This window comes from Saccopteryx leptura, chromosome 3 (genome assembly GCF_036850995.1).
Source record: "Saccopteryx leptura isolate mSacLep1 chromosome 3, mSacLep1_pri_phased_curated, whole genome shotgun sequence".
Classification (NCBI taxonomy): domain Eukaryota; kingdom Metazoa; phylum Chordata; class Mammalia; order Chiroptera; family Emballonuridae; genus Saccopteryx; species Saccopteryx leptura.
In genome coordinates, this window is record NC_089505.1 from 78614819 (window position 1) to 78624940 (window position 10122).

Below are 10122 nucleotides of genomic sequence, written 5' to 3' on the forward strand. Positions count from 1 at the left end.
TCATTGAATTTCAGTAAAGTCATGTTCAGTAAGCCTCAAATATTAGTACTGATAAAATTGTGTGTTTTTTACCCAAAGTTAACATAAAGATAAGTTCTTGGCTGTGTAGTTCCAATGCTTAGAACCTCATTCTGGTACTCCGAGGTTGGGTTAATCCCAACAGAGCACATACAAGAGGCAAGCAATGAACGCATAAATGGGAACAATAAATCTGTATTTTTCTGTCTCTCCTCTTTCCCACACACACACACTGCCTAAAAATCAATCAATCAAAAAAATTAAGGAACATTGCGATGACACCCCAAGGATTCAATGTTGGATTAAAACATTGACACACACATTGTTTATCAGATTTTTCTTAGATGTCTCTGGTCCAGTTGCTCAATGGGTTAGAGCAGGGGTAGTCAACCTTTTTATACCTACCGCCCACTTTTGTATCTCTGTTAGTAGTAAAATTTTCTAACCGCCCACCGGTTCCACAGTAATGGTGATTTATAAAGTAGGGAAGTAACTTTACTTTATAAAATTTATAAAGCAGAGTTACAGCAAGTTAAAGCATAATAATAATTACTTACCAAAAGTACTTTATGTCAGATTTTCACTAAGTTTGGCAGAATAAATCTTTATAAAACAACTTACTATAGTTAAATCTATCTTTTTATTTATACTTTGGTTGCTCCGCTACTGCCCACCATGAAAGCTGGAACGCCCACTAGTAGGCAGTAGGGGCCAGGTTGACTACCACTGGGTTAGAGCATCCTCGCAACATGACAGGATTGTGGGTTTGAACCAGTGTCCTGACCAAGCAGTGGTGCAGTGGTTGGAGCATTGGCCTAGGTTGCTGAAGTTTCATTTTCAAAACCTCCAGGTTGACAGCTTGAGCATGGGCTCACTGAATTTATCACAGGGTTGCTTTCTTGAGCATGGGATCATAGACATGACACCATGGTCACCAGCTTGAGCCCAAATGTCACTGGCTTGAGCATAAGGTCACTGGCTTTAGCAAGAGGTCACTGGCTTGGTGAAATTCCCCCGCTCCCATCAACACAGATATTAGAAGGCAATCAATGAATAAGTAAGTTGCTGCAGCAAATAATTGATGCTTCTCATCTCTCTCCATTCCTGCTTGTCTCTCCCTCTCTCTCTTAAAAAAAATCAACTAATGAATGAATAAATAAGTAGATGTGGATGTTACCCTTTCTCCTCTCTCTCAACAAAATAAATATTTTTTAAATTAACATATCATTCTTAAAAAGATTTCCCCTGATGTATATTGACTGATGTTTAATATTTTATTAATGTATTTGTGCTTTGATTAAATACATCACCTTAGTCATTATATTTTATTTTCCCCAGTGTTCTTTCTTGATTCTATGTGAAAATCCATCCTGATGAACATTCGTCCAAGCTAAATATTTTTGTAGTTTTTCTCTAACTGGTATAACTGAGATATATTGCTATTCAGGAAAAATGATCTAAAGTTTCCTATCTTAATTGCAGAGGTTGGGTTTGATATCAAGAGAGATTCTCAATTGTGAAGACTAAAAAACAATTTTGACAGATTCTTTACTTGATTACACATATTTAAAATAATAGTTTTAATTTCTAGGTTTGATTCTGATGGTACTGAAAGTTCAATGTAATGCTATCATCCAATCATTTCATGCATTGTTTCTCAATTATCTTTTTAAAACTTTATAACACTGGTAAAAGATTTGGGGATCTGTGGGATGTACATTATGGAGATCATACAGTGCTGTGTAGTATTTTCATCAGCAGTGTTGGCATGAAAGACATTTCAGTGTGCACACTCGTGTTCACAAGCAAATAAATACGAAGCTGCATGAATATTTCATCAAAGTCAGAACATTTTAAGAAAGGCCAATTGTTGACGAAAGTCAAGAATTCATTTTCTTTTGGAAAGTTTTGTTGCTTGTCAGTGGCGTAGGGAACATAACTGGCTCCCAGGGCACGACACTTTACTGGTGCCCCCCTCCCCTTCTACTATACTTTTCTTGTTTGTCTTAGACACCTTTGGCGCAGCTCTGCAAGTGGCACCCGGGGCATGATAGACCCTCTTGACCCCTCCCCCTTGTTACATTGAGGAAGTGAAATAAACATATTTACAAGAGAAAGAACACGATTTAATCAATTGATGCTAAATTTGGACATCTGTGTCCCTCTTTTCTCATTATAAAACAGTTGCAAATATTTAGATCATGAAAGACTTCAAAACTGGCCCTGGCTGGCTCACTCAGTTAAGAGCATCATCCCAAAACAACAGGGTTGATGGTTCAATCTCTGGAGCCTCTCATTTCTGGATGAAGGTAATTGGACCCACTGGGAGTTTCAATAGAAGTGTACTGGCTCAGTCCTCTTGAGATGGAGCCCACTGACAAAATTTCATCCATATCTGGGACTTGGTCCTCTCAACTATCAAAGCAGAATCCTACCTTGGATTTCAAAAGACTTGTTAGTTCAGAACATTGGTGTTGGTGACTCCCTGTGAAGAAGGAATATGAGTTACTCTGAGTTGAAACATGAGTCCACTCTGAGCATGTCCTGTCTGCACCAGGAACCACGGTCACTATGAGGGAGGACAGAGAAAAACAGGATTTCTGCTTAATTTCCATGAGCACAAGGTTGTCATCTGAATCAGGTCATCTGTTAAAACAGCTCTCATGAGAACTCATGTCACTTGTTCAATTCCTCTTCCCTGTGTTTTCTGTGTTTCCTGGAACTTTCTGTTTGTCAATTTACCACAACCAATGTTATATTAATACAAGTAACTCTGTGTTTCTGTCCAGGTATTTATTATCTAAATATTTTAATCTCTCATCTGCTTCTTTCCTATCAATCTTTCTGTCTAGGCTACAAACTCAGAAGATCTGGTAATTGTGGTAATCCTTGATTCTAGAAAGAATGTTTGGTGTCTTGGATATATTACACTATTTATTTCCTAAAAGAAGAGATCAATAGAACAAAGAAACTTGATGTGGAAATATATAATCCCACGTCAGAGAAGAAAAGAATCAGCGGTTGAGGAACTAAAAGGTAGACCATTTTGACCAGGTTGTGGTGCAGTGGAAAGAGCATTGGCCTGGAACACTGAAAACTCAGGTTCAAAACCCCAAGATTATTGGCTTGAGGATGGGCTTGTCTGACTTGAGCTCAGGCTCATCAGCATGAGCCTGGAGTCCCTGGCTTGAGCGTGGAATCATAGACATGAATTCATGGTCACTGGCTTGAGCTCAAAGGTCAGTAGCCTGAAGCCCAAGGTCACTGGCTTGAGTTCAAAGGTCAGTGGCCTGAAGCCCAAGGTCACTGGCTTGAATTGAAGGCCTATGGCTTGAAATAAGGTTGGTAGCTTGAGCAAGGGGGTCACTGGCTTATCTGGAGCTTCCCAGTTAAGGCTCATATGAGAAGGCCATAAATGAACAACTCAAGTGGTACAACTACAAGTTGATGCTTCTCATCTGTCTTCCTTCCTATCTGTCCATTTATTTATTTTTGTCTCTCTCTAGCTCAGTCCTTCACTAAAAATAAGGATAGGTAGACCCAACCATTCTCATCCTCATGTTCCTGATCTCAAGACAAAATAAGTTCCCAAATGTTCAGCTTTGTCTCCTAATTTGATGCAAGATAAAACACTGAAGATGGTAATCTCAAGGAATTGAGATGACATTATTAGTGTTTGAGACTCTTTGGAGATCAGAGAAGTGATTGTTTAAGCATCATCACATCTCCTCACACACCACACACAGTGTGTGTTTGTTTCTTAGGAGCAGAAAATATCCGGGGACCATCAGAACAAGTCAGACTTCAAGAGAGTTGAGTATAAGAAATTCAGTATAAAGCTGAGTACAGAGGGTCAGTTTCAACCAATAAAAATAAGTGAACTTGGATAAACACCCAGGAGTTTTGGGATCATTTAATATTGCTCTGAACGTTGTGACCTGATTGTCCACAATCTGGTAACCACTACACTGTTGTCTGTGTCTATGAGTCCAAACTATTTTTGACATGTACCCATTTATTTGGTTGTGTAAAACAGATCTGGTATTCTGAATAATGAGAAACACAATCAGTAAATGTGGTAAATAAAAGTGAACAAGTGTCTTACATGAAAGTGGATGCGAGTTTCAATCCAAACTTATGAGGTGTTGTAGCGTCGTGTCATAAGTTTGAGAAAAGAAGGTCCAGTCAGGGAAAATCAATAATGCCATGAAGTAAAATGACCACAGTTTAATGATAAAAAAAAAGTCTCCACAGTACTGATGTTTTCCTGCATATGAACCATGCTTACATCCTTGACACTCTCAGCAGACAGTCCCCACCTCAGCCCACATGTTCTTCCACAACCTTCTGGTGCCATCAGAGTCATTTCCAAGGTTCTACCTCACTGAATGATGGGTTTGAGGTCTCTTCTGTTTCCATCCTGGCTGCACTGTGGGGTCTCCTCTGATGCCAAGATTGAAACAGTAGCACCCAGAGGACCACAAAGATCAAAACAGCCACAGCCACCCTGACTCATTCCCCACTGTGTAGTCTCAGGTGTTTGAAGCTAGATATTGTGGATTTGGATTGAAACTCGCAGAGTGTAGTGGTTACCAGAGAGAAGGAGAAAGAGGGATGTAGTTCAGGGTACAAGAGGTTAAATATATGGTGATGGAAGGAAACTAGACTTTGGATATCAAACACAATGCAACATACAGATGATGTATCAGAAAATTGTACACCTGAAACCTATTTCATTTTCTTAAGCAGTGCTATCCCAATAAATTTAATTAAGAAGATTAATGTGGACACAGAGGACCCAGGTTCAATGCCACAAGGTCACTAGCTTGAACACGAGGTCATCTGGCTTGAGCACAGCTCACCAGCTTGAACCCAAGGTCACTGGCTTGAGCAAGAGTTCACTTGCTCTGCTGGAGTCCCCCAGTCAAGGCACATACAAGAAAGCAATCAATGAACAACTAAGGTGCTTCAACCAAGAACTATGCTTCTCATCTTTCTCTCTGTTCCTGTGTCTCTGTCCCTATCTGTTCTTCTTTCTGTCTCTCTCTCTGTTTCTGTCACACACATGCAAGAAGATTAATGTGGGACTAACAAATTTAAAATTGTGAAAAGCCTCCCTGATCCCATCAAGTCCTTCTGTTTTGATCAGATAACTTACATGATGTAGAATCTCTGAAAATAGCAGCAGTTTGAATGAGCACACTGGTGTGTCAAATGAGAGTCAGGTGGTGTGTTAGTAAACCAGCTCTAAGAAAATATCTTTTTTTTTTAAAGCCCTTATTTGTGTGGCATTTGCCTGATTTCTGGTTGTAAATACCCTCGTCATGGCCAACTTGAGGATGGCAGTGTGAGTGTCCTGTAGGCACAGTGGGGATGGAATACAAAAAAACATCTTTACATGTGATGACGGTCACCGATAGTCCTTGACTGATGACATGCTTTCTTCTATTGTGAAGATCATGGTAATTTTTTTCTTCAGACTAATGCCAACATCTCACTAAAACTCTGATGTCAAAATTTTAGTATATGCACATTAGACAAAAAAACAAGAAACAGAAAAATATGACAAAATCAATTGTGGGAGAAGTACTGAATGTCTAAAATCCTAGTACACTCCAGGGAGGAGTACAGACCTCCACCATCCACCTCCACTGTGGGGTCTGATGCCATGATGCTCTTAAGTGGCAGCTCTTCTATGTCTTATCCTGGTTCAAGGGTAAAAGCAGTTGACCTCACTTCTGTACCAGCAACACTGACCCCACACTCACTCTGATGACAGATTTCTCCAAATGCAGATACTAGAGCTCAGTGATTCTACATTACTGCCCCTGTCACACAGCCACTGGAAGAAGGATAAATATTCATAGAGGCCAGATTTTAAATTAAAACCACTAAACTCACTGACCCATAAAGCTTGAAGGCAGGACCACAGGACCAAAGTTCAGCTCTAAGAAAGGGCACAAGGGGGCAGTGATGAGCAGCATGGACTCAGAGCTTTGCTTCAAGATGTGTTGAGTGTGTTGGAAAAATGAGAGAAAAGTCCATGAGTGGGAGCCTTGGGTAGAAAAATTCCACTCTCTGGGATCAAGAGAAAAGTCATATTTTCTCCTGATATTACCTTTTTTTCTCCTTTGTGCTCACTGTCACAGAGAAGCTAAATTTCACCTGCACAGTGCATGGTAAAGGTGTGTCTGAGACATGAGTTCTGCAGTGTATGCGTCACTGAACATCTATCTATCACTGTGCTTTTTGCTGGTGGAAGGAGGAACTAAGACACATACATGCACAACTTAAAAGCAACACGTCTTTTTCTTAAATATATTTTGGTATAGAATAACTTTTAAGTTAAAACTATTTACATTATGCAGGGTAAAATAAGCATGAGATAATATTTTTACTTCAATTATTATTGATGAGGTAACTTGAAAGATGTCAGAACCAGTTTCCAGAGAAATGCAGAGAACAGACACTTATGGAAGAAGAACATTGAATCGAATTCCCAGGTGAAGTGTGAGGGCTTCTTCCACAGGTGAAGTGTGAGGGCTTCTTCCACATGCCCTTGTCTCTTCCTGGAATTCTCTGGAAATCTCCCATCACCTTAGTTGGGAAGCCCCTCTCACCTTCATTGTGTGATCAGGAGAAGACATGCAACTTAATAATCCTGCCACTAGGGGGAGCAAGAAACACGGAGTGGGTGTATCCACACAAGGTCAGAGAAGCCCCAGAACATAAACAGGACCAGCGGAAAGGACCTGTCACCTGATAGGGCTGGTCAAGATGGGAGGAGGTGACTGCTACTTCATAAGTGGGAGCCTTGGGTAGAAAAATTCCACCCAAGAATTTTGGAACACAGAACTCAAAAGAACATGAAGAATCCAAAACTATGACATCACCAAAGATTATAATACCTCCCCCCAATATAACTGAACCCAAAGATACAGAGATATGCAATTTACCCGATAGGTAATTCAAAAGAAATGTCATGATTGACAAGTAAACAACTGAAAGACAATTCAATATAATGAGGAAAACTTGACATGGAGCAAGTGGCAAATTTAACACAGATAGAAATCATTTTTATAAATCACAAATTCTAATGTTAAAAACTCAATGAGTCAAAGAAATAATGCAGGCCCTGGCCGGTTGGCTCAGTGGTAGAGCGTCGGCCTGGCGTGCAGGAGTCCCGGGTTCGATTCCCAGCCAGGGCACACAGGAGAAGCGTCCATCTGCTTCTCCACCCCTCCCCCTCTCCTTCCTCTCTGTCTCTCTCTTCCCCTCCCGCAGCCAAGGCTCCATTGAAGCAAAGATGGCCTGGGCACTGAGGATGGCTCTGTGGCCTCTGCCTCAGGCGCTAGGATGGCTCTGGATGCAACAGAACGATGTCCCAAAGGGGCAGAGCATCGCCCCCTAGTGGGCATGCCCGGTGGATCCCAGTCAGGCTCATGCGGGAGTCTGTCTGCCTCCCCGTTTCCAGCTTCGGGAAAATCCAAAAAGAAGAAGAAGAAGAAGAAATAATGCAATAGGAGGCAACAACAGAATAATAAATCAGAAAAGAAAAATAGAGGCCAAGATCCTTGTTGAAAATAGAGACAAAGCTTCTCAACAAAATAGTAGCAAATAGATAAAGATGTTCAAATTGGTTGTTACAGAACAGTCATGTGAAATAGTCTATACCTATATACAAGGGGTCCTCTGGTTATGATATAGTTTTGTTTTTACGAGAGTGACAAAACCCAAATTTTGGTGTAAGTCAAAACACACCTTAGCCTAAGTCACTTACCTATCCTAACAACAGAGGCAGATTAAGGTCAATTTAGGTCTCAGGCGCAGAAGAAAGTATTGGGCCCCTTAAAAAACTTGGTGACATTCAAAAAAAGTGTAAGGTTTTGTGGGGCCCTTCAGAAGTCAGAGCCCAGGGTGCTTGCACAGTGCACCTGTGATTAAATTCACCACTGCCTAACACATTTGTAAAATCATAGTCTAGAACATAAAAACACAACTCAGCCAAAGAAAAGATTACTGTGTAATCTTCCATTGTGCACGACCAAAGTAGTTTGCCCATGTAGTCCATAAGTATGATGCTAATGGCATAAGCCGAAACACTCACACTGAGGGAATAGAAACCAGAAGAATGCATAAGGGGGGCCTGCAATGTCTGGGATCTTATGCTCCAGCCAGCAATCTCAGTATTTATAATTGAAGGAGCAAGGGAAGACAGAAAAGTTTGAAAAATAGCAAACCACAGCTGTGGTCCCTGGATGTTATCAGTTCTTTGAAATGAACTTGCAGTTCCAGAGAGAATGAGTGATACTTAAGGACATACCTTACGCCTGCTCTCACTATCCCCTCCTGGAGACACAAAAGTCAGGTAGGTCGGCAAAGAAGTCATAGATATCAGGCATTTGTCACATGAGAGCTAAAGCTGTAAAGGCATATAAGATGTAAGAAATCTAACTTTGGGGAGGTAACGTCTTTTGTGTTAGCAGCCCCAAGAGCTCCATCAGCTATTAAAATTCTTTCTCCCTGGCCTGACCAGGCAGTGGCGCAGTGGATAGAGCATTGGGCTGGGATGCAGAGGACCCAGGTTCAAGATCCCGAGGTCGCCAGCTTGAGTGTGAGCTCATCTGGTTTGAGCAAAAGCCCATCAGCTTGAACCCAAGGTCGCTGGCTCCAGCAAGGGGTTACTCGGTCTCCTGAAGGTCTGCGGTCAAGGCACATATGAGAAAGCAATCAATGAACAACTAAGGTGTTGCAACGCGCAATGAAAAACTAATGATTGATGCTTTTCATCTCTACGTTTCTGTCTGTCTGTCCCTGTCTATCCCTCTCTCTCTGACTCACTCTCTGTCTCTGTAAAAAATAAATAAAGAAATAAAATTTAAAAAAAATTCTTTCTCCCCTGTCAAGTTGTCTGGGCGCTTGTCTCCCATTCACAGCTATTTCCTACTACAACATCTCAATTTTTTGAAGTTTTTATTGTGTTGTAAGATACCAAAAGCTACAGAATTAATATTAATATTTTAGGAAGCTTAAAGAACATTTTATTAATTTGGGCTAGGCATGCAGAGAGATTTTGTAAATGATCTTTGTACTTGTGTGATTAGCATAAAACCAAGATGGCTGATGGCATTGTGTTGTAAATGCAAAGGGGAAGGAGAACTTGGATTCTCTGACCTACCACCACACCTGTGGGGAAATGGGTGAATAGCTAGCCAGGTGCAGGAAGAGTAAGTTTAAATTAAACCTTCTCTTATATTAATGGGCCACTTACAGGCATTTGTCCTCATGGAAACTACCTCTCCCCTCCTGAAAGTATGTAGTTAATGTATGTATCTCTGTACAAAGGAATAGCAAATGAACACTAGAAAATATAGGAATGTCTTTTAATATGTTAAGTGACATTTTTACCATTGTGTTACCTTGCAAGTTTTAATGTGAAGAAATGTCTTTTTATGAATCCTATGACAGATGTTATAAACTTGCTAATGATAGATAAATGAATTTACCAGAACTTCCAACTGCCCCTTTGTTTTCTCACCTGGCCACCTGACCTCACCCTAACTTACTGGATAATCGCCCCTGAGGCAGAAGAGTTTCTGAAAGCTGATCAACCACCCCTAGGAGAAGAGTTCCAGGAAGCAAAAACTGTAAAACCATAAAAGGGAACATACCAGAACTTCTGACTCAGTATCTCCTCAGGCTCTCCCAAGCCCTATAAAATTTGCCCCCTAGTCTGTAACCAATGCCCTTCTCCCTAGAGAAGTGCCCAGCAGGGTTCCTTTCTTCCTTTCAATAAAGCCTCTTACTCTGGTTTTATCGGACTCCCATGGATTCCAACAGCTAATGAATTGTGTCTCATCTCCCCTCCCTTCATTCTTTTCCCAAACCTGAATAGGAGAAAACAAAGCTTATAAGCTTATGCTGTGATGTCAGGCTCTTGATCCCTGCCCATGTATAATTAAGGGTATATAACCAGACCCTAGAATATTATAAAGGCACACAATTTGGGTCTGCCCCGTGTAAGCTATATATGGCTGGCATATTTAATAAATTTCCTTCTTTAATAAAACTCTTGAAAAATGTATTTGGACTTGGTGTCTCTAC